Raw genomic sequence first — 26,341 nt, forward strand, 5'->3', positions numbered from 1 at the left:
TTATCCACTAATATATTTAGTTAAATAGGTATTTACTTATATTTCTATGTGCAAAATTCTATCTAAAATAATTTTAAGGTGAAGGGTGGAAATACTAAAAATTTAAGAAGCTATAATAAAATTACACCATTGTCTCAATGTAGTCAATAGTGAAAACGGCGACGTAACCGTAACACACGCAGAAAACCACCATAAACTGGTAATAATTTTTAAAAAATGTTTGTATGCCGCCGTTCCTCTCGTACTATGCCCAACCACTTTGTACCTAACAGTATCACTTTTATAAATCAAGAATCTCACTTTTTAACATCAACTATTCTAATTTTAATAAGAAACTAACAGTGAACACTTTAACAGGTATTAGAAAACTAAATAAAACAAACAACGACAAAAAATGTTTAAATATTTGTTGAGAATTAGCAAGAAGATGTAGCGACATCTCTTATCAATAATAATAAATAGGGATTAACATTTCTTGATGTGATATTACATTATATTATACTAGCGGCTGCGCCCCTAGCATCTAGTGGTTTCTGTCTTCAAAGGGATAAGGGGGTGTCAGAAAAATAGCCTAAAACCATCTTAAGTCTAAAATCTAAGAATAGAATAGCCTAAAACCATTCTGGGACCTATAAGAAGATTCCATATAAAGGAGGATCTTATTGGTTCAGTGGTTAGCGAGATCCTTCGCTACAGACAAAAAAGCTCTCTACTTTATATAATAGGATAACTGTAATTTATAATGTAATGAATACAGAGAACAGTTGCATTTATGGTATTGTGTATCATAACATGAAAATTGCAAGAAGTTATAAGTTTTTAGGGGTATCAGAATCTATACTAGGCAAAGACTGCGTTAAATACTTTAATTTATTAAGAGAAGGCGATTGTTTAAACCTTAAGACAAATGATATCAAAAATGTAAATGTTTGTTGTCTTCTATATCAAAACAAAATTTCTAAATCATAAAAACAAGAAGGGAAAACCATACAAACATGTAATAAGCTAAAAGCAAACCTTATTAGCTTATTATATGTACATTATTTAGTTTTTTTTGTTTAGAGATTTTTATTTTAGCAGAAAATAAAATCTTTCATTACTTTATCATGGCAGGTGTATGCTTTTTTTTCTTTTCCTAAAGATAAATTAATTCGTTGATTTTACCTTATTTTTTTGTAATTCAACATCATGTTTTATTTAAATTCTTCACATTTATTTATATCTCCATAGCCATCAAAATATTCAAAATTTTAGAGTTCATAAACCAACATGAAATATGGAAACGGAATTTAGAATTTATATGAAATGAAGTAGAACAAAGTAAAATACAGAAATAGAAAGATAATATGAGAGTAGATCATAGAAAACTTTATGTAGAATTCATACTATAGATTAAAATAACCACTAATATAACATACAAAAAAATATCATGAATATGGACAGAAAGAGTGATTAAAATTCTTATATGGGTTGTTAATTGAAATATACTTTGTATCAAACTCCTACCTTTCCAAAATTAAAACTTATAATATAGAATAAGCTACCTGACCCCAAACCTATTATTATGTAAGTAGTGGAGTGTATAAAAGGTTGAATTCCATCATATGCAAATTTTTTTTCCTAGACCTACCTACCCGCCAGGGTTTTATGGAAGGGTAAGTAAATACATTAACCAAGGAAGAAGAAAAAAATCCGGATATAGACCCTTTTCGTTACATCGTCTCTTTATGTGCGAGTCGTCGTATTTTCACAGTTGCTTTTGATAGGTTATTTTAGGTTAGGTGATTGCCCCGCCAGGTAAGATTTCCGCAGGGGCTAGGAATAGGCTTAAGCTACTGTGGAAATGTCACGAAAGGGACTATATCCAAAAATTCTTTTATATAAAAAGAGAATATGCAGTTTCTACTAATTGTGTGCTGATTCTAAGTAATGATTAGAAATAAAAAAAGTTATTAAAACAATGAATAAAGTAAAAACCATGAACATATCAAACCCTCCAAAATTTAAAAAGTATTAAAAGGAGAAAGTATTAACTGTTTTTACAAGAGTAATTCTTCCTGGTTGTGTAGTAGCCAAAGCTTTGTGTATTCCAATTTATTTATTCTTTTATTTCTTGGCTACACACAGACTCACACACACACACACACACACACGCACACAAAATACAACTCCAGAAACTTAATATCAGGCCATCATCCACTCTTTATTTTCACCTTCCTTTCTCTATCTCTCTACACTCCTCTTTTTTCCCTTTCTATATACTCCTCTTTCTCTATTACTGTTCTTTCTTTCTGTGTATAATTCTGTTCTAAATATGGTAGACAGCCATATGATTTGGGATTGAGGAATAAGTATTAGGATATATAAGTTGGAAGGAATTTTAATGTTAGAGGGAGATTTGAAATGTGCATCAAATTTAAAGGATTTTTTTTATAAAATTCGATTTTTGTATAATTCTTTATCTAAAAGCGGAAATACAATTTAAGTTCATAAATTTTGACCAATAGGATAGGTGGATTGGAAACTACCTGCGCTCTAATTGGTTGAATAATGTGCGACACTTAAGCTTCTCCAATCAGAGCGCAGATAATTTTCAATCCACCAATCAAAGATTAACAAAATTAATTAACTTAAATTGTATTTCCGCTTTTAGATAAAGGATTATACAAAAAAACGAATCTAAAAAAATTCTTAAAATTTAATGCAAATTTCAAATCTCCCTCTAACATTAAAATTCTTTCCAACTTAAATATCTTAATAAGTATATAGGTGATGACATAAATCAATGCTATGGAGAGGTAATAATTCTTGGGACATTCGACTGTAAGTTTTTCCCATTCGTGTTGGTTTAAAAACTCTAGGGTCAAATCTTTACGAACAATAATTCTGATTTACAGAAGGGGTAATTTTTTTCATAATCATGAAAAGTATCGCCCATTGTCTTATCCCATAAGAGCCCTTGGTAAGAAGCATTTTTCACAAATTAAAAAATCTTTTTCCTGTATAATTATGTATATACCTTACTCTACTTCTTTTCCTCTTTAACACACACATACACATTTATTTCCGTTGACATATAACATAGTAAAAGGAATCAATAAAATGGCTAAAATATCAACTACAAAAATAGTGGCAACCAAAAGATTCTTAAAATAAGTAAAAGTGTCGAATTTGATGAAATATTTTTTTGCACATGACAAAACATAGTTACCAAACTATAATTTACACAAAACCTCTTTATTTATCTAGTCCGGAGCCGGAGCCGTTTTTTAACCAAAATTATGGCTCCAGCAAAATATGGCGGCTCCACGGCTCCCGGCTCCGGCTCCGCAACACTGCTAACAAAATATAGGGCATATTTAAGGTATTTTGTTTCAAACAAACATATGTATAACCATAATACATTCATTATAATAAATATAACAAATATTACTATTATTATAGTCACTTTCGTGGCAACGTCTCTTAAGGGGTGTTTCGTCGTTTTTTCACAGTATCTTTAAATAGGTTATTATAGGTTAAGTCAGGTTAGGTGATTTCCCCGCGGGGTTAGACAATTGGCCAAGCAGGGTTGGAGCCCCCCCTTAGAGGCTATAAATAATGGAAAAGCTGTGAAAATACGACGTAACGCCCCTTAAGATACGTTGCCACGAAAGGGCCTATATCCAAACATCTATTTTGTCGTTTATCCCTGACACAGACAGACAAACGGACCAAAAACCAGATGGACTGACAGAAAGGTATCGAGGATATTTCTTGGAATAAAAATATTACACAACCCTGATGTTCTCATCATTGGCGAGCTCTTTGGGGATGGGTAGGGTGGAGGGTAACCCACCTGGACTATTTCAATAGACTTGTGCAAAACTCTTCCAGAAAAATATTACCAATAATATGTTTTTGCTGCCACCCCCCCCCCCCCCCAAGTTAAATGTTGTGCACGCCCTTGGTGCTCATCTGTGGAAAACTAGGAAGGATCTAAATCTTAAAAGATTATCAGGATCAGATGAAGAAAAAGATTAGAAAAGAGAAAAATATGTCTCTATACAAAAATCCATAAAAAATATATGAGTTTTTTGGTGAAGCAATAACTTTTCGATTCAATTATACTCTTTTGGAAGCATAGTTTTAGGCTACGAAAATATTTGACAAAAATAACCCTTTATTGTTACGTTTTTAGTAGCGTTTAAAGAATCTTTTTCATTATAATAATATTTTAAAATATGCGCTTGCCTTTGAAACTCAGTTTATGATGTAGCAACTTCAAATAAAACTTTAATCAAAAATTAAAAATAGGTAAAACGTAATTCTTAATTTTCCAATCCCAGAAATGTGACAAAAATACAATTCCATATATAAAAATAAATAAGATTATAAATAATCTCTGTCAACTGTTATCAGCCTTACATACAACCATCACATGTATTAGACAGGGTCATCAAATAATTTTATATAAAATTTTTGGGTACAAGGGGCATTTCGTCGAATTTTCACAGTAGCTCTTCTCGTACTTCCAGCCCCTGCTGGGGGCTCCAGCCCTGCGAGGCCAACTGCCTAACCCCGCGGGGGCAATAACCTAAAATAACCTATCAGAAGCTAATATGAAAATACGACAAAACGCTCCTTAAGAGTCGTTATCACGAAAGGGACTATCCCCAATTTCTGTCCTCTAATTGTTTAAACACCTCCGATTTAGTGGTCAAAATTTTCTTAGTTCTTAGATATTGATTCTCAAAGCTGGCAAATTCCAATATGCACCCTGTAAAAAAGGCCCGTCTGTTATTGATACGGGAGACAAACGCCAGATAATGCTTTGTTTACTCATGTAATAATATAATATATTATTTTCCTTTACAATACACTCTGTGCCAAAATAGGCAATACGTTTAAATGTAAAGATTATTCAAGATTGAACATATTCTTATAACCAAACCAAAATATCACATTTGATTATTATCATAACATTAGATAAAGAAAATTTAAGAAATGCCGATAGATGATTTTAGCCGTCAAGAAATTCAGTTCAATTAAGTTAAAGGGATCTAAAAGGATAAGTTACTGGACAATAAAAAATATGCATCCCAAATGATGATACAAATTGCCCCTTCTATATTTTAAAATTATTGAAAAAAGTTTGGAAACTACTAGTTTCGAAACAACTAATAAAAATTCAATATAACTACCAAAATATTTTAAGCCAACGAATAAGATGACAAAGTTATAAAACATTGGGTGCAAGTGTAATTTTCAGCCCAATGTCCCCTCCCTCCTTGGTTGTTTCTTACTATAATAGGAACTTGATTTTAAAAATATTAATATCCTTACTTTTTAATAAATTATTCTATCTATCTATCTATTCAAAACACACTCATAAACCATATATTTATAGTATGTATGCTTGGACTTAATTCATATTGTAATATAGTGTGACTATTGTTGTATATTATATAAGATAGATAGATATATTGGTCCCATAATATATATTTACTCATTCCTAATCTTTCCAAATAATGTCTGCGAGTATTCTTTTCTTTCTGATATTTATTTTTAGAAACAGGACAACATGTCGTATATCAGTGTTTACCAGGGAGGGAGAGGTTATTAGATATTACAACGGTACCCAATGTTTTGCAGCCCCATTGTCTTATTCGTTGGCTCAAAAACTTTGGATACTTTTCTTGAATCTTAATTTGTTAGTTCGAAACTTTCAACCAATAATTATTATCTACAGAAGGGGTAATTTTGTTTATCATCATTAGGGATAGATATAAATTTTTCGTCCATTGGTTTATTCCTTAAGATCCCTGTGTTGTTTGGCATTTGTTGGGTTGTTAAAGAATAATAATATCAATAGATAATAATTCATAATAAACTCACTTATGATTTAATATGAAATAAACACAATTTTCACAATGATTTTAGCAATCAAAATCTTTAAATTCACACTAGGTATAAAATATTTAAGTTTGTTGTAGCACAATTAAATCACTTAACAACAAGATAGGAGCAACAATTTTGAACTAAGGTAGATGAAAATATTGACATTCAGTTTAAAATATGGTTCCCTCTATGTGTATGTTAATATATGACTGTGTGTATGTGGTATATGTTGTTGGTATGTTACTAACAAGAGGTACCATAGAACAACTATAGATGTCGGAATAGGTAGCTTGTTACATGCAGTTGAGTCCCAAAAAACCTGTTCATAAAATTTAAAAGAAAAAAGATAGTATTTCGTATTTTTGGGATCTGGTTTCTGGACATAATTAAATCCTAATCAACTATATAAAGTACTAAGGTTTCTTTGTCTAAAGCTGACGATTTCAGTAACTACTCAACTGATTGAGTTCTCCTTTATAGAGAAGCTTAACATTTGTCACGGGATAGTTTTAGGCTTTTTTAATTTCAGATTTAATCCTTAGAAGGGTTTCAGGCTATTTTCCCCCCTGTCTACAGCTTTGATTACAGAGCCCACTAGATCCTAGTCACAAAGCCTCTAGTGTCATATAAAGGTCAACTGTTTATCTAAATAAAAATATACAATAGATATACTTATTTCATTGTTCTATAGAGCCCTGGCATATATATATGAAGGAGGTGTTATTCTGAATTTTTCTATGGTGGGCATATAGAAGATTGTATTATAAATGATCATATTTACTCTACACACATCTAAGAACCCCAGAGCCTTAATAAACTATCCATTAACAATTTGAAATTTTTTAGTTTTCTTGGAAACAAACCCTACCTAGGCTTTAAGATTATTAAATTTAAAATTTAAGGGAAAATGAAAACATGAAAAATAATTAAATCTTTAGGGGGGTGTATGGTGGCGTCACCAATTCGTTGTAAAAGTAATAAGCATTGTACATACCACCCCCCCCCCCTTTACATTTTTAAAACCCTCCCTAGTAACATACCCCCTTACATAGCCAAAAATGTTTTTAAATAGAAGGAATATTAGGAAACATCTCAAAAGCGCCAATCCCCCTACGATTGTTTAAAATATAAGGAAACATAAATTTTGATTCATTGTTAGGGCGCGCAGCTTAGAAGATGAACCACACCCTTCTTAAATACAAAGATTATTAAGGGTGCCAACTCATCTTATTCTATAAACACCAAAAGCCGTGGTATTTTTTTCTGTTAATGATAAAATTAACTCATTATCAACTTTAATAATTAAGAGTGCTTCTTATATTTACTATTAAAGTACAAATGATTTTAACTTTTTTCTTTACTATTAAAAAACTTAAAATTAACATTGAAATTTAATTCTTATTCAAAATTCAAAACTTTTTTTTACAACAAAAGTTTTTATTTTGAAACACAAAAATTCGAAGAGACGTACATATTTTGTATCTAATACATTTTGAAGTTGACGCACTTGGTACGCAACCATAGATACATGAAGCGTACAATTTACGATTACGCATTTCTGCGTCAATCATAAACCCATACATTAGTGTTCCCAAAATATGGTCTAATTTTTTTCTCGACAGAAAACCCAAAAACAGCAAAAAGTATTGCTTATATTGGTTTACTTTTAAATTTAAATTGCAAGAAACTTATAACAAATAAGATAATGGACGATAAATTTGTGTACGCCCCCAATTTTAAGAAACCAAATTACTACTTCTGTAGATTATAATTATCGGATGAAAAATTTCGACACTGCTAATTTGAATCGATCATGAAATTTTAAAGTCCCAAATGTTTTTAAGCCAATGAACATAAAATCTGTTATCTAAAACTTTGGGTACCAGTACAAATTACAGTTAGATGTCCCCTCCCACCCTGTTAATATTTGTAGCAATGATGGAACATATTAAAGTGCAGCATTACAAATCAGCCCTCAACTCAGCGGGGGGGGGGGGGTATAACTTTGCAGGAAAGGAGGGGACTTTGGGCTATTTATCGTACTAGTCCCCAAAGTTTTACAATAACGTTTTCTTATTCGTTGGCTCTACAACCTTGGGTACTTTAATTGAATATGAATTGTTGGTTCCTTTAGTTGAGTGTCCAAACGTTTCAAACACCAATTGTAATCTACAAAGGGGTTAATTTTGTGTATAATTATAGGGGATGTATATGAATTTATCGGCAATTGCCTTATCTCTTTAGATCTCTGATAATTTTGTCCATTTTAATACTTATCAGTTGGTTTTTAATTAAAGCAATTTAAATTTAGTTAAGATTGCTGTAATCACGTAGTCACTGTATAATTTATAGGTTTAAAATAAAACAACCATAAAAAAAAGTTTTTAAAAGCGATGTTTTTCTATAATTAGGGTCGGTCCGTCCGTCCGTTCGTAACGGATAGCTTTTTTCGTTAATTTAGGCATGTTAGAATTGTCCTATCGATTTCAAATTTTGCATGGTGATTCCTGTAGTAGTTAGGTACGATTTAAAAAGCGTAGCAACTCTATAATCATTACCAAAATGTCCGTACGTCCATTTTAAACATGTTGATTTTTTTACTTTTTAACAACAAATTTTTATGTGATCTAATCATCCGATTGATCTGATTTTTGGTATATTGATTCCTGGGACAACAAAGTATAATGTTATAAGCGAAGCAACTCTATAATCAAGTCCTAAATATGTAAGTATGTCCATAAACATTATCCTGTATAAAGCAGTTTTCATCAAATTTACTTACAATTTTGCTTCGACTCTTATACATTTATATTTTGTTTATTCAGTTCTGACACTATATAAGTGTTCATGTCCGTTTGTCCTACCGTTTCAGTGCTTCGCTTTTATGGATGTTGTCATCCTTGTTAGTTTTAAAATTACGGGAAAACTTCATTTAGAGTATTTAATTTTACTAAGGGCTATATCTCATTAGGAGAGTGGAGGTACCGAAAAAACAAATCGAAAATAGACATCCTGTTACTTTTATTCGAGGATTTGTAATAGAATATATGTCTAACATAAAAATACGCAATTCTAGTAGTAATGACAAATATTTTTTTATAAGAAACAATAATTACTAAATTACTATTATCATAAGATAATAATAAATCAATGAAATAATCGGTCAAAAAATACAAAATATAGACTCTTTATAAAAATAAATATATAGATGAATGAATAAGAGAGAAATCTTTAAAATGTACATTAGGAGCAAAGCTTCTGTATATATATATTACTTAGCCCGTTGGGTGGTTTCTTACAAACGTTTAGTAACAATTACAAAATTGCACTAACAATGTGATTTAACTAACAATATAAAAAGACTATGTAAATAAGATAATGTGTAAAAATTAAAAAAATAGTTATTTATCACATCGTAATATAAACAGCTTTCCGCGGATATTAAAATTAAAAACTATAAAACCAAAACAAGTTTTGTAAGCGCCAAGGGGCCGAATAACCGAGCTAACAAAACTAGTATTAATTTTATAATTTTAATTTTAATATTCTTTGAAAATTGTCTGTAATAGTAATACAACAATGCTATACATGAGTTTACAGTATGACTGAGAATCGGTTTCGAATGGAAATGGAAAAGCCATAATGAAAATGTATTTATCCATATTTAAACCTTTTTTGGACGTTTTCGTCCTTGTATATGTTTACTCTAATTTTTGTGATGTAAGCAGAATTCCTTGAATTCAATATTAGTGTAATTGATATTTATCATCAAAATAAATATTTTTACCTTCACGCAAGGATGACAACATCATTAGAAATAAAGCTCAACTAATTAGACTTTGGGACAAAAAACATTATATTTGATATTCTATGACATTTTAAATGGGATTAAGAAATAAAAACAAAAATTTTAAGTGCATATGTCGAAAAATTTAACATTGACATTTCATATTTATAAAGGAAGCCTAGAATGTCCCTAATTGTCTTATGAATCCCATTTCCAACAATCAAGATAATAGTATAATGATGTAAAAAAACCGCTGTTAGGTGGTGATATTATTAAGTTTCTACCTTGTCTAAATTGTACCTAATTATTACAGGATTCTTTATGCATAATTTTTTAACATGCCTATATTTATGGACCATAACTGTATAAAAGAAATGCTATAAAAATTTACAAATTATGTGATACATGATTTGACGCTATGTAAGAAATGACATTTTAATAAATTGAACATTTTTTTCTTAGTTTTCTTATTCGAAATCTAGGTTAACTTTAGAAGTGAATCATCTGTATAATTCTATATTTATTGACTAGATATTATTATGGCGAGATTCTTCTTCGATATTTAAGTGATCATCTATAAAATTCAGAGCACCATTAGCGTGTTCTGTGATGTAATACTCTTTATGTGTGTGTATGCGATACACCAAAGAATATAAAGTTAAGCAACATCCAACAGACAACCAACCCTTTGATTGCACGACTGAGTAGTCCTAACTGTTCATGGTAATGAGTTGCAACTGTTCAAGGGCTAAGGCATTCCCCCTTCTCTACTATTTATGTCGCGCATCTGACATGGCAGCAGTATAGTAGAAACCATTTTTAACGTCTTTAGTAATGACGCTGTGTCTGTCCGAGATTCGAACCTATCACCTCTCCGATGTCTAGAAAAAATGTTTTTAAAATTATCCTTAGGACAAATTAAACTTAAATACTGTAAAAATAGAATTACATATCAAACAGAAATTGTATTAACAAAAAAAAGGTTTTTATAAAATTTTAAGACATCTTTCATTTTAGGAAATGACAATCCGAATCCAAATGTAAACTTATGAAAATTAAGTCTTAGATAACCATACATCTGTTATTACATGAAATCCTATTTTGAAAATCTATATTTCGTATGAACTTGAATGGCCTAATTCTTTATAATTATTTACCGATAATAAAATGATTATAAATACTTGGAAAATCTATAATAATATATAATAAATCCTTTAAATAAGAAATATGCAGGGTAATGTATTGGTATATTTTTTACGTAAACTTAGAAAAAGTAATGGATAAATTATGCAAAATATTTTATCAGATAAAAATATTCTTAATGTAAAAAGAAGTATTTTATATTCAAAAGTACCTACGAAAAAGAGCCCTCTTATTTAATACTAAAAAATTTCATATGTAAAAAATATCACAGAATAGGAAGGCAGAAAAAAACTAAAATTCTTTAAATCATTTAGACCAATCCTATTTTCTAACAAAAGATCAAAAACTGTAAAAATCTAATTGATAAAAGAACTAAAAATGATGTTTTAATTTAAAAATTTTACAAAAATCTTTTTAAAAAATGTTTTTTTTTAGTTGTACGGATTTTATTTCAAGCCTTATAGACCTAGTTTTTAAAAGCGAAGCTTTTCTATAATTAGGGTCGGTCCGTCCGTCCGTCCGTCCGTCCGAGATAGATAGCTTTTATTCGTTAATTTAGGCATGTTAGAATTGTCCTATCGATTTCAAACTTTGCATGATGATTCCTGTAGTAGTTAGGTACGATTTAGAAAGCGTAGCAACTCTATAATCATTAACAGAATGTCCGTACGTCCATTTTAAACATGTTGATTTTTCTAATTTTTTAACAGCAAATTTTTATGTGATCTAATTATCCGTTTGATCTGATTTTTGGTTTATTGATTCCTGGGACAACAAAGAACAATGTTTTAAGCGAAGCAACTCTATAATCAAATCCTTAAAATGTAAGTATGTCCATAAACTCAATAAACATTATCCTGTATCAAGAAGTTTTTCAACAAATTTACTTACAATTTTGCTTCGACTCTTATACTTTTATATTCTGATAATTCAGTTTAGACACTATACAAGTGTTAATGTCCGTTTGTCCTACCGTTTCAGTGCTTCGCTTTTATGGATGTTGTCATCCTTGTTAAATCATACTTTATGATCTTTGAATTCTAAAAAGCAAGCACCAAAATCCTACTATGTTGACCTATCCCTTGTTCGTGCTGTACACGTATTATCTGTAATATCGGATCATTATGGAAAATCTATACTAATATTTATATTGAATCTAGACATTCCTCAATGTTGCTACCTTATAATATTATCAGAGAGAGAGGGGACAATGGGGTGTTTATTACACTAGTACCCAAAGTTTTATAATAACGTTTTCTTTTAACAACTTTGGGGACTTTATTGAATTTTGATTGGTTGATTCATTAAGTTGAGTGTTCAAACATTTCAACCACTAATTTTAATCTACAGATGAGGTAATTTTGTGTATCATCAATGGGGATGAAAATCAATTTAAACGTCCATTGTCTTATACCTTAAGATTCCTATAATTATACACAAGCCGTTGCGATTTATCCTCTAGGGGCATGTTTTCACCTATGGAGGGGGACAGGTATTATTAAAAAACACCCATAAATTACAATAAAGCTTGCCTTAAAAGTAAGATTTTCCGATACTTTATGTTTCAGACAATAACACCTTCCTACTTTATGATTGTCAAGTGGGTTTGCCATTTAAATCTAGGAAATAGGTTAGTTTGGAAAGAATGTTTTTTACCCCCATAAAATAGCCTAAAACTACGCAAGGAACTTATTAAATTTCCCTAAATAACAGAATATAATTGGTTTAAAGTTGCTTCATTTGAATTATATTTTATATTTCTTTGGTTTAAATTGATAGATATCGGCTTCAATAGGTACAGATGTAAATACATACCTAAAATAATTTTAAAAATTGGTATTAACAATACAATGAAATATTATTATAATTTAGGCAAAGAGTGGTACATCATGACCAAAATTGAGCCAGTTTAATTGTACAATGTGAGTATGTTCTTTCCTCTATCCCCCCCCCCCTTTTTAACATCAAGGAAACACAACAATATTCATAATCTAATAAGATCTCTCAAATTGCTGAAATGGTAAAAAAATTACTGGTCCAAAAAAATATTTCACAAAAAAATGGTTGGTTACCCATCTTCTCGTGGGTCGAAGCCACTAGTATTTAAGTAACTTTTCATCTCCCTCTGGATAAATATTTGCATTATATTTGCGTTCAATATTTGATTTATTTCCAAAACGTATCATAAACTTGTAATATATGAAGATATGATATAAAGTACACTTAAGGGAATACAAACAATATATTGTGAGTAATGATTTATGGACAAGCCAGCCGAGGTAAAGGGACAGGTCGTCTAACTCCTCACAAATTAAATCACAGAAAACTTTTAGGATAGTAAAGCTTATATGATCTATCATTTAGAAATTAAATATCCTTTTGTGTGTGTTTTGGCTGTTGCTTAGGTTATCGTTGGCCACTGAACCAATATGATTCTTCTTTACGGAAAAGTTTCTTATAGAACCAAAGAAGGTTTATGAATATCCTCCCCCCCCCCCCCGAAAAAAACACATAAAATGCTGTTGAAGGGTCGATATAAAAGGGTCGACATCCTACCACTCTCTAACACGTGCCCCTTATGTCTCTAGGAGCGTAGCCGCTAGTATAAAAACAAAGCTAAATAATATTTATACTTTCTTTAGTGGACCTTTTAAAAGAATCTCGATTTATTTTAATGTTTTTTAAGTGTATGCCATGACACATACAAAACAAAACAAAATTTTGCAGCAAACACTCAAAAAGATTTGGCAAAATAGTTTTTGTTTGTTTGTAAAATTACTTTGATAAATCTGAGGATAAGATTCTTAATTACACTAGGAAAATTGTTTCTTAAGTCGCACAAACCAACCAATAAATCAAGGGTAATGTAGCTAAATCTGCAATCAAAATGATGATTTAATTCTTTCTATACCTAAGCAAGCAAAAGATACCACAAAAAAATATTTAATTTATATTAAAGAAATTTTATATAACAGTTTAAGATATGTTTCTAAAATCTTTCCATTTTGGTAAAATTTTTTAACAAAAGCTATTTTTAAAAGTTTCCTGTATTGTATGCAGAAGATAATTTCATCTTTAGGATGCATTACACTTCTGATAAGGGTGAGAACAATAGACTGGGACACAACACGCTTTTCCTCAACAGTTTAGCGGATTTAAAACCGACACGCAACTAGCGGCCAATGGATCCTATAATTAGACACATTTGCTGAATCAAAACTGGTTTTACCTAAATTGTATCTGTTCCTTCTTCGCGATTATAGAATTTCTAAGATTTTAACAAAAAAATGTGTGATGATTTGACTTTAAAATGGCCTTTGATGTAAGATATTTATGCTGTATATTACCCTTAACACATGAAAGCAGTAGTTGTTTTAAAAACCTTTTTTTGTAGATTAATTATAACTTATAAAATTGTCGACGGGGTAACTTCTGACTTTAATTAATGCTTGTTTTTCTTCAAATTACCTTGAAATTTTAAACTTAGGAAGTGAAAACAGTAATAAAAAATAAACATATCATTTAACTAAAAATACTGGCACAATTGATTTACAACATATACTTTTTTTTAAAATTGAAGCTTTTCTACAATTGGGGTCGGTTAGTCTGTCCGTCCGTCAGTAACAGTTAGCTTTTTAGGTGGAACAATTACCTTTTTCATTAACTTGGACATGTTAGAATTTTCCTATCGATTTCAAACTTTGCAAGGTTATTCCTGTACTAATTAGATACGGTTTAGAAAGCGTATCAATTCTATAATCATTACCAGAATGTCCATACGCCCATTTTTAATATGTTGATTTTTGGAATACTGATTCCTAGGACAACAAAGTTCAATGTTTAAAGCAAAGCATCTTTATAATCAAGTCCTAAAATGTAATTATGTCCTTTAACATTATCCTGTATTTAAACAGTTTTGATGCTGTGAGTATTGGTAATTACAAACAATTAAACAAATTTACTTACACATTTGTTCCGACTTTTATAACTTTATATTCTGATTATTCACTTCTAAAACTGAACAATGATAATGTCAGTTTGTCCTACGGTTTCATAGCTTCGCTTTTATAGATGTTGTCATTGACACTCGAATTTTGTATGTAAAAAAGACACGATAGAATTAAGTTATCAACCACATAAACAATAGATTGTTGAAGACATTAGGCCTTTAATTGATTATATATTAATAATGTATACCTAGTCAAATTAGTTAACAACTTAATAGTTGATTAAGGATACTGTTTAAGGACATTCCTACATTTTTGATATGCTTTGTTTATAACATTCTACCTTTTTGTAGTAGGAATATAAAAATTTTTACAAATCAACTTTTTGTAAATAGACAACGATTGTAGAATTGCTATGCTTTCTAAATCGTGCCTTACTATTACTACAGAAATAACCAACCATGCCAAGTATAAAATTAATAGGACAATTATAAAATGCCTAAATTAACGATAAGATCTATCCTTTATGGACAGACAGACGATTATTAAATATAGAAAACCTTTACATTTAATTCTGCTGCTTGATTTTAAAAGAAATTAAAATCAAGCAGCATAAATGAGATGTAAAGGTTTTCTAATCTAACCTAAAGACTAACCTTTATTAGTTTGTTAACGTAAAATCCTGCATTATTAAAGATACTTGTTGTATGTATATGCTTCTATCCTTTATTCTTTATCTTGAAAGAGTCTTGTTTTAAAAAAAATATAATTATAGATCAACAAGGACCAAAATCTTTGACCTATTTAGTTTATGATCACATTTTTGAAAAAGGTTTTGCCATGTCTTAAATAAGATACAAAATTAAATAATAATTGTTTTCAATTGCTAAATAATCTTAAATACACAAGACAATAATTTGGTGTTTAATTCAGATATACTAGCTCAATATAAAAAATAGCGATTGTGCCTATCGATTTCAAACTTTGCATGGTCATTCCTGTAGTAGTTTGGTACGATTATAAAGCGTAGCAACTCTATAATCATTACCAGAATGTCCGTACGTTCATTTAAAACATGTTGATAACTTAACAACTTTTTTAACAACAAATTTGTATGTGACCTAATTATCCGATTGGTCTGATTTTTGGTATATAGATTCCTGGGACAACAAAGTACAATATTATAAGCGATGCAACTCTATAATCAAGTCCTAAAAATGTAAGTATGTCCATAAACATTATCCTGTATCAAGCAGATTTTTTTTAACAAATTTACTTACAATTTTGCTTCGACTCTTGTACTTTTATATTCTGATTATTGAGTTCTGAAACTATACAAGTGTTTATGTCCGTTTGTCCTACCGTTTCATTGCTTCGCTTTTATGGATGTTGTCATCCTTGTTCATTATATCAATTATTTTATCCATATAAAATTCAAAATGGTTTAGAACAAAAATATTTACTTCTGTGTAATAAACGGCAAAGGATCTAAACAATTAGAATTAATAATTAAAAAGTACTTTTGATATGACTTTTTATATCACTCATAATGCATAAAATAACCATTGTTATAAATCCTAAATATGCAGTGTTGAATTGTCTATAGAAATATTGTTTAAAAACCTCAACAAATATGACAAACTTATATTAACAAGCCATGAACATTAAGATTAAATGCTATTTTAAAGTCAAATCATCGCACATTTTTGGTTAAAATCTTTGAAATTCTATAATCCTGAAGAAGGAACAGATACAATTTAGGTAAAACCAGTTTTGATTCAGCAAATATGTCTATTTATAGGATCCATTGACCGCTTGTTGCGTGTTGGTTTTAAATCCGCTAAACGTTTGAGGAAAAGTGTGACAAGGATAGGTAAATTATATGCATTACACTATTCATAATGCAAGAGATAGCAAATTATAATGTACTAACTAACGGCTGCGCAACATCTAGGGGCTCTTTAAAAAAAAGCCTAAAACCATACAAGACTTATTTTTAAATAAAATAACCGAAAACCCTCTCAGGACCCATAAAAAGCTTCACTTTGAAGGAGAACCATATCGGTTCAGCGGTAAACGAGATCCTTCGAAACAGACAAAAAAGCTTACTAGTAGTTTATGTTATAGGATATAGGATAGGATTGATCGTGGGGCTTGAGCTAATGCTAAAAAAGTTTCACACCCATACCAGTTGTCTTAATCAAGTGACCTCAATTTCTTATCTTTATTCCAAAAAAATATTAGTTCAAAAAGCTAAGTCAGATTTTTATCCATTAATTTTTCCAACTTTGTTTGTATTTTATGTTAAAAAATGTGAAAAACCAGGAAATAAGATAACAAAAAAAGTTAAAGGACCAAACATTTTATACATAATTTAAATAAATTACAATCCCAACATAACTCTCCTTGTTCCTTGAAAGCAAGAGATAAAGGTGCTTTACCAAATGCATGTTTGCAATCCCTAATTATAATGGTACAAAACTTTTATTCATAATTCAAACGGCAATGCAATTCAGAGCTGGATCTTTAAATCGTTTTTATAGTGCGCTGAATCGGGGTGATTCAGAGGTGAACCGTAGGTGCGCTGGTGGTTAGCCACAGCGCGCCTATAAAACATGGATTTTTATAAGATTTTCGGTGCGGTGTTGTTAAATCACCTGCGCACTCACTAAAATATCGATACGTGCCGATACAATTTTTTAACTTAAACTGGGTCAGTACGGTGTTTTATAAAAAAAAATATAAAATTTATTTTAAAAATAACTATAAAATGTTTTCACGATAGTTTTGCAATAAAATATTAAACTAATTTTTAAAAAATATTTATTTATTAAATATGAATCACCCCGATTTAGCGCGTCAATGCCACTAGTTGAGTACCATTGCCGCGCCGGTTCGGCGCAACTGACCACGCTGAATCACCCATGCCATTTCAATTTAAAGATTGGTATTTAATAATTTGATGGCGCGCTGAATGAATTGCCCCGGTTTAAATCACCTATAAACGATTTAAAGATCCAGCTCAGGATTTCCTTCAAATAAAATTAGTTTATGCAATTAAACTAATCATAGATTAAAATATCTTTGAAAAAAATGCCAGGACAAATAAATAAAATAATTCTAATTTCATTCTTAAAACCACCCTTTTACGATAAAATAACAAAATAGTTATCTATCGCCTCGTATTATAAACAGCTTTTAGTGGGTATTAAGCATAAGTTTGGTACCTCGAGGGGCCGACGGTTTTAATCTTTTAATGATTTTTAGTTTCATGGAAAATTGTCTGTAATACGATACTTTACATAATTTTATCAGTATGGCTGAAAAACAGTTTTATTCCTTCAATTATTATTTGGTTTTAAAGCCTAACTTAAAATATCATTCCACTTTAAATAATGTATTTTTTTTCTGGGGGGGGGGGGGTTAGTTTTAAAAATAATGTGAATACACTTTTGCATGGAAAGTAAAATTTCGGGCAAAGCAGAATTTCTAAAAACTCTCAGAAAGTTTGTTGAGGGTTCGTAAAATGCCTTAATCTATCAAATTTGGTCAAATGAACATATTTGAACCTTTTTTTAAAAAATTAACAAGAGTTTTTTTTAGTATGATGGAGAGGGGTTAAAATAAAATTATCATTTAAAATATTGTCCAACTACTCAATTTTATTCTTCTATTCTAACTCAATGCAAATTACTTTCTTTCTATTGTATAAAATAAAAAAAAAACAATAATCCTATTCCCTATATCCATGAGAATCTTGTTGTTGTCTACTTATCAAGGCCAACACATTTTTAATCAGGGTAGGGGAATTGTTTACATCTAATAAAGTCATATGACCTACGTCGCAGCTGATCTATATGTCAGGTATATTGTACAATACATCCGTTCTCGATAAATCAATGTAAAGATACCTAAAGCTTTCTGCGTTTAAAATGCATTGAGGCAAATTAATGACCCTCTCCAAAATCATACATATGTAACCTTTTTTTATAAAAGTAACAGGATTTATGTATGTGTAGCAATGGATTTTGCTAAACCGATATAATTCTTCTTTATAGTGAAGCTTCGTAGAGGTTCAGTCTATTTTGAGGGAGGGTACATTCACCCTACTAAAGAAAATTAACCCTATGTCCACCCCGCCCCTTCAATTTTTTATTTCTTTTTAAATCTAAAATTGAAATTGGAGGGTCAACTTATTCCCCTCCTTTCCTTCCCCGTAACACCAAGTAATTTCATATACTATTTACAACCAAAAAACAAGGAAAATAAAAAAATGAATAATTTTCTTATTAAATACCTATTATGGAATAAATTTCAACTTTTATCCAGACCAGGTTACAAAAAAAATTACAAACTTTGCTCAAAAATTTTATCTAATTTCTCCGAACTTTGTAAATGGGTTTTATAACTAAGGTTTTATGGTAAAATGTTTCCTCAGCTAAAAATTAACCTCGTAAGAAGTTAAAACATTTTATTGAAAATAATGAAAGTAAAACTTTTCGTTTCTATTGTTTTGATATATCATACAGTTTTAAAAGATAGTTTTCGACGTTTAGAAAATCATAACTGAATAAAGTACTGAAAAAATGCTTATGTTAAAAAACGATATAAAAAGCTATTTATCTGGGATCTAATGGGATAAGGCAATGGCTGATAAATTTATGTTAATCCCCAAGGATGATAAATAGAATTACTCCTTCTGTAGATTACAATTAGTGGTTCAAAAGTTTGGAAACTCAACTTCATAAAATTACCAATCAAAGTTTATTGAAAGTCCCCAAAGTTGTAATAAACAGGTCAATGTCCCCTCCCTCCCTAGCTATCTACACTACGTGGCCAATCAATTTGCTATATTTTAGGAGAGTATGGGGTCATCTTATTCTTAGACCACTGCTCCTTAATGGGGGCAGCTGATATGCCCCATCATAATAGCCTTAAACCTTCCCTAATAATTTTGTAACAATCGGTCTAAATGTTTATTAGATCTTAAAGGGAATAAATAATAACATACATAAACCTAACTACTTAAGGATAATAAGAGAGTGGCCAAGTCACGTGACCAATCAGTTTCAGATATCCATTCCCAACTATAATATTAATTTTGCACATTTCAAACAAATGCATCAAATTAAAATAAAATCTTCTCGGTGTGCTAACATTTACGGTAACTTTAGGGAAACACATTTTATTATTTTTTGTATGGAGTGTATATTTCTTTGCAATAGGTAAACATAAATTATCTTGTATCTTATCATTTTAAAGAATGTGAGGAGTAACAAGCAAACTAAAATAGCTAGTAATTGCAATGTTTTATTATGATCTGGGGGAGAGGTATTTTATCGTTCATTATCTTTTCCCCAAACTTCTGCTAATAATATATGCTAATGTAAAAAACAGGCTCCTTGCGGTATAATTGCATACCAATCTTCTGAAATGTGTGAGAATACCCTCGCTAAATTGAACATTTAATTTAGTTGCAAATAATTTTTTTGTGGTCAATTAATAAACATGATTATAACTATATATATATTAATTAACATTAAAATTATTCCAAATAAGCCTGTAGGTAGAGATTCAGAAAGTCAAGTAACTATTTTTACACATGCTATCAAAATTGGTGAAAAATATTTTTCATGAAAACTGAGCTGGATCTTTAAATCATTTCAATGGTGCGCCAAATCAAGGTGCGCCGAATTTCAGCCAATCACAGCGCGGCATTTTGTAAAATGCTGTGCTCTCATTGGTGAAAAGTTGGCTCACCCCGATTTGGCGCACCATTGAAATGATTTAAAGATCCAGCTCTGATGCCTTTTTGAAATAATAGTCTTTTTAAGCATAACCAACCGACAGACCAGACGGACAATATAGACGGACTTTCAGTCTCTGTGTGCATCTGAGTCCTAACTTCAGGGCTACAACAAAAGCAACAACAACAAAATATGTATAGAGCAAATGCGCATAAATAGGATTTGAGAAAATAGCAGTTGAGAAAATTACATTTCCCCAACAATAAGGTTTTTGTTTATTTATGCATGACCGACATACAGACGGACAAAATAATGTAAAAATAAAATAGCCGTTTTTAAAAATGATTTTTCTTACTTTATGTTTTGGCTTAACTTTACTAATAATCAAGTCATATTTTGATAATATCCCCAACCAACCATCTTAAAATATACAAGAGTTTATTTTCTTTCTAGACCAACCCAAAACGTTTTGAATAAATTTCTAAAAATAAAAATTGTCAAGTTTTGTAAAGAATTTTCTTGCACATAAACTATAAACATTTTTGCTGTTCAAACCATGGCTGTGAGGGATATTGGAAATGAGAATATGCGAGAAAAAAATATCATACTTAAAACAAAGTCTTTCATAAACAAAAATTACACAAAGTGCCTAAATCTGAATAAAGATTAAGGCCGTGCTATCTTCTGGTCTAATTGAGCTCAATTTTCAAGGAATATTCATCGTCAAAAAATGGTCTAAAGTTAATACCATAATACCGCCCTAAAAAAGAAATTGAATCCAAATAAAAATTTAAAATATAATTTGCCGTTTTCCCTTAAAGGGCCTTGTTTGGCACAGAACTGACCCTCCCACCTCTTTTTTTTTAAACCAACAACCTTCAACTTTTTTTTAAGGGGGGGGGGGTAAGTGTTCTACAGACACCTATATTTTGGTTACCCAACGCCTCAAGGAAAAAGCAACCAGTATCTAAAAATTATATCAAATATATTCAACTGAGTGTACCCGTGTATCCCTGCAAAAAATGTGTGACAGGCATATTCCATCAGGTCAACTTCTACAACTATTTACTTAAAGTTGGTAAGTTACAACAGATTATGAAAATAAATACATAAAGCTAAACCTAACATAAAAACTGGTATGGATAAAAAAAATATCTGATCAATAACTCCTATTATCATAAAGTATTAAGGATAAAGCTTAAGATTTTAATAGTTATTTCTCGCATCGTATTATAAAGGGCTTTCCGCGGATATAGAATGTACAATTATGAGATTAAAACTATTTTTTTTAGCCCCGAGGTGCCAAAGGCACCGGCTAAAAAAACTGGTTTTAATCTTATGATTGTACATTTCTATATTCGTAGAAAGCTGGATATAATACGATGCTAGACATAGTTTTTTCGTATGGATGAGAACCGGTTCCTGTCCACCGGATTCGAATGAATTCGAGAAAAACCTTTCTTTCTCTATTTTTGGTAACGGAATGGTTTTGAGCTATTCTTTTTTAAGATTTAAGTCTTGGGTAGGTTTCCGATACCTATTCGAATATAGATCCCCTAGATGCTAAGGGCACTAGTTGCTAGTTAATCTAAATTGTAGCGCAACAATAACAAGTTCAAGTTATTTGGGTAAAAATAATAAATATGAAAAAAAAGATTGTTACCTATAAATTAAGACATGATAAATAATTCTTGACATAATAGGTTTCGCATATACTATAACCTTGTTTGTTAATTAAGTTGGCATTAAGAATATAATGTTATTTTCATTACGTTGTCTGTCTATGCTTTCATAGATTTATTTTTGCATTTTCTTTATGTATTTTGTGACTTTATTGGATAATCTTTGGTTTGGTTGATGGTTTAAGCTATATAACCTGACTTTCAGACCATTGGATAATTCAAAGGATACAATAACTAAGTTAAAATTTATAATTTGTTGTAATTTTTAAGTGACATTTTTTTAATTTGCATAGCGTTTGATGTTAATAAATGGATAAAAATTAATGCAAATAGCGATGTATGGTGATATTGATTTAGGTATTTTTCCCCAATTGATCTTCATATCACCTGCTCATAGGGAGCAATTTTTGAATTTAATGCTTTCCGGGATTTTTTCATATTTACTAAACTTTTTGTAATACAGGATCGTGCCATCAATTGAGTTTTAAAGAAGAAATAATTACCTTAATAGTTAAAATTCTAAACAGGACCCCTATAAAACTTACCTAAAAATAGAAAAGTCATTTAATTTTAACAGATTAATTAAAACATAAAATCACCATCTAACAGTTTGGTATCAGATTTAGACAAATTAAAATATTTCAAAAGTTTTATCCATGTTTCTTTATTCATTTAAAACCTACACAACCATTATAACTCACCACACATCTGATAAAATTGATTCAAAATTCAATTTGCTGAAAATTCTTCTTATAAAAGAATTTCAGGATATTGTATAAGATAATGACTTAAAAGGAATAAAATCAAGAAAAAATAGATTATAACATTTTGTATTTTATTTTGTGAAGTTTTGAAAATTACAAGGACGATAAAGTACAAATTGCTTAACATTTTTTTGCAAACAAAAAAACTGGTGCGAAAAAAAGCTAATACTAGGAAAAATTCTAACCTTTTTTTGCAAAAATGGTATCTTTATTTTTTAACGGATTAAAAACCTTTTATGTTATTAAGATAATTCAAATACAAAGAAATAGAAGATTTCTGCTATCGTTTGCATTATCATATATGGATAAAAGTACATTACCAAATGTTATAAAATAGCTTGATATAAGTCCATGGACCATAAGGGAAAAAACATTAGCCGATGAATTGATATTAATATATCCCCAAGGATGACAAACAAAATAACCCTTCTGTAGATGAAAATTAAAGGTTGAAAAGTTGCGATATAAATAAATTGGAACCAACCAATCTAAACTCAATGTAAGTACCCAAAGTTTTTTCGGTCAACGAATAAGATATCATCGTAATACCTAATACTTTGGGTACCAGTATAATTTAAAGTTCAATGTCCCATACCTCACAAACACCTAACAAGTTTAAGAAAAAAATTAATACTTGTTAGCCAATATTTTAAGGAATTGAAACACGCGCCCCGGCCCAGAAGTTGGCGAGATCTTTCAATTCAAACAGATAAGACATCCTGTTACTTTACAGACAATAAGAATAACCTGTGCCATCAATTAAAATGTTAGTTATAAAATAATCTTAGAAACAAATATAAATTGTGATACATAAAACTATAAATACCTTATTTGAGATAAATTTTATTTGTTTACATTGCATGTCAAAGATATTTGTAAAAGCGAAACCTTACTAACGTCAATGAGAGAACATATAAGCAATATTGACAAGGATATGATATTAACATTTTCTAGTAGCGGAGCGTTTTTATACTTAGGTTTTGTTGGAAAGTTTAATTACAACTTGCAACATAGTTGTGAATCCTATTATTTTTATCATAGGCTACTTAACTGATTGTGTTTCATTTCAGAGGAAAACTTCAAGGAATGGTTTTAGCCTAGGTTTGAATTTTTAGATATAAACCTTTATATCTTGTTAGGCTATTTTACTGCCCCTTTCTTAACCCCTTCATAACCCTTTGGATACAGAGCCCCTAGATGCAAAAGGCGCAGCCGCTAGTGATTGCATAATATATCAGCAATTATGTTCCTTTTTCAAACTTAGTTAAACAACTTAATTTATAAGAGTTTTTTTTGTGGATTATTTTTTTACTTGTTCGTTCTAATAGTAACCGAATATAGAGCTAATATTTCACAAAAGAACTCACTTATTTTTTAATGAAAATTTATTTAATGATAAAAAAAATTTAAGGAAACCATCCATATTCTCACAATAACTTGTTAAAATTGTTAATTTGTTACAATAAAACTAGAATCTCTTACATAGAGAGCCCCCTTTCCGTACTTAATGAACTAAAATTAAATCTAACTGAAATAATAACCACATAGGACAAATGCCTTTCAAATTATTCCTAATATTGTTCTAATTACTTTAGCCCATCCTTCTCATCATTTCATTAAATGAATTAAATCATACTCACACACACATGAAAGGAAAATTAATTTAAAGAGAGTATAGTAGTGGAACTAAGTAGAATGAATACATTATACCTTACCTATATACAATATATCATTTTAAATGTGTGCAAGTAAATGTAAATGGTGATAACCAAAAAAAAACAAGTAAAAAATGGTTTGATGGCATTAGAAGGTTTCAAAAGTGCTTCACATCTACATTAGTTCTTATTTGTGTATGGAAAATGCTTCGCTTACTGGTTTTTAACCAAAACAATAATTTACTGTTTATTTTGAGTGTATATTTTGATAAAGTACATTTTTAGATAAATATTGAAACATATGACACCCTGCAAATGTTAAATGGGTGTGAAGCAATCTTTACAATATTAATGTAGATAATTTTTTGTAACACCCTGTGAATGTTGAATGTGTTAGGTATATTTTAAAATTAAGATTAAGATGTGTGACACCCTGTAAGTTTTAATCAGTGTATATTTCTTGTGTGTATGTGCTGGGCAAACTTTAAAATAAAGATTGATTTTTGTGACACCCTGTAAATGTAAATGTTTAATGGAATTTGAAATTAAAATTGATACTAGTCACACTCTGTAAATGTTAAATAGGAGTATATTTCAATGTGTGTATTTGTTGGGCATACTTTAAAATAAAGGTATCCCACCCTGTAAATGTCAATATAAATATATATTGTTAAGCAAAATTTGAAATTAAAATTGAAACTTTGTGACACTCTGTAAATGTTAAATGGGTGTATATTTCTGTGTGTGTATTTGTTGGGCATACTTTAAAATAAAGATTAAATTGTATCCCACCCTGTAAATGTCAATATAAATATATGTTTAGCAAAATTTGAAATTAAAATTGAAACTTTGTGACACTCTGTAAATGTTAAATGGGTGTATATTTCTGTGTGTGTATTTGTTGAGCATACTTTAAAATTTCGCCTCAGGAAAGATTTACAGAGGAGAATTTAAAGAATATTTGTGCAATGTTTAAATTTTGTGTGTGCTTGTGTATTCCCAGGAAGTAAGGGGTTGTTAATTGTATAGAAATACCTTATGAGAAGAAGAAAAATATAATGATTTGATGATATTAAAAGACAAAAAGATTTTATATATAAAAGCCTTAGTTTTAAAGCTAAACAAAAAAACTATTAGATTTGGTTAGTGAAGCCAAAAATACACCATTGATGAAGAGAAACTGTAATTAGTTGTTTTTGTTGGTTTTAGAGAGTCAATTAATTAAATTATGAATAAAGGGCTAAGTAAATGGTAGACAGATTTATCTTTTCTATGATTTAAAATAAACAAGTCTGTTTTGGAGAAAATTTAAAGTTAATATCAAATTTATCTTCCATTTACCTATCCTCTCATTTCTGATATTAAGGTATTCAATTTGCATCAGTATCTGAAATGAAGTATACATGATACGCGAATGTCTTTCTTTTCACATTTTTCAATGCCAATGTCAAATAAGGTATTTCAGTTTTTTTCTGCACATATTTTGCTTCAGCCACAAAAAATGTACAAATAAATTGATCACATTATACTACTGTACAACTGAAAATGTATCCCAATTTAAAATTACAACTACTTTTTTTTAAAAAGCACAAAAAGATAAAATTAAAAAAAATATTATTTGATAATTTCTAGCCTAACATTGATTAGGTAAGCCAATACATTTTTTCCAAATATTTTACCTATTTCTTAACTTATATTTTACATTTATAAGCATGATTCTCATTGAAAATTGAAAA

General features: G+C 29.9%; 1 protein-coding gene across 6 annotated transcripts in view; it reads right to left on the minus strand.

The window, feature by feature from the left end:
• Nca (neurocalcin homolog) overlaps positions 1-26,341 on the minus strand; it is a 116,041-nt gene that overhangs the window by 48,007 nt on the left and 41,693 nt on the right. The gene's annotated exons all lie outside the window — the stretch shown is intronic.

The sequence above is a fragment of the Acartia tonsa genome, chromosome 1 (genome assembly GCF_053477335.1).
Source record: "Acartia tonsa isolate MP-2025a chromosome 1, ASM5347733v1, whole genome shotgun sequence".
Classification (NCBI taxonomy): domain Eukaryota; kingdom Metazoa; phylum Arthropoda; class Copepoda; order Calanoida; family Acartiidae; genus Acartia; species Acartia tonsa.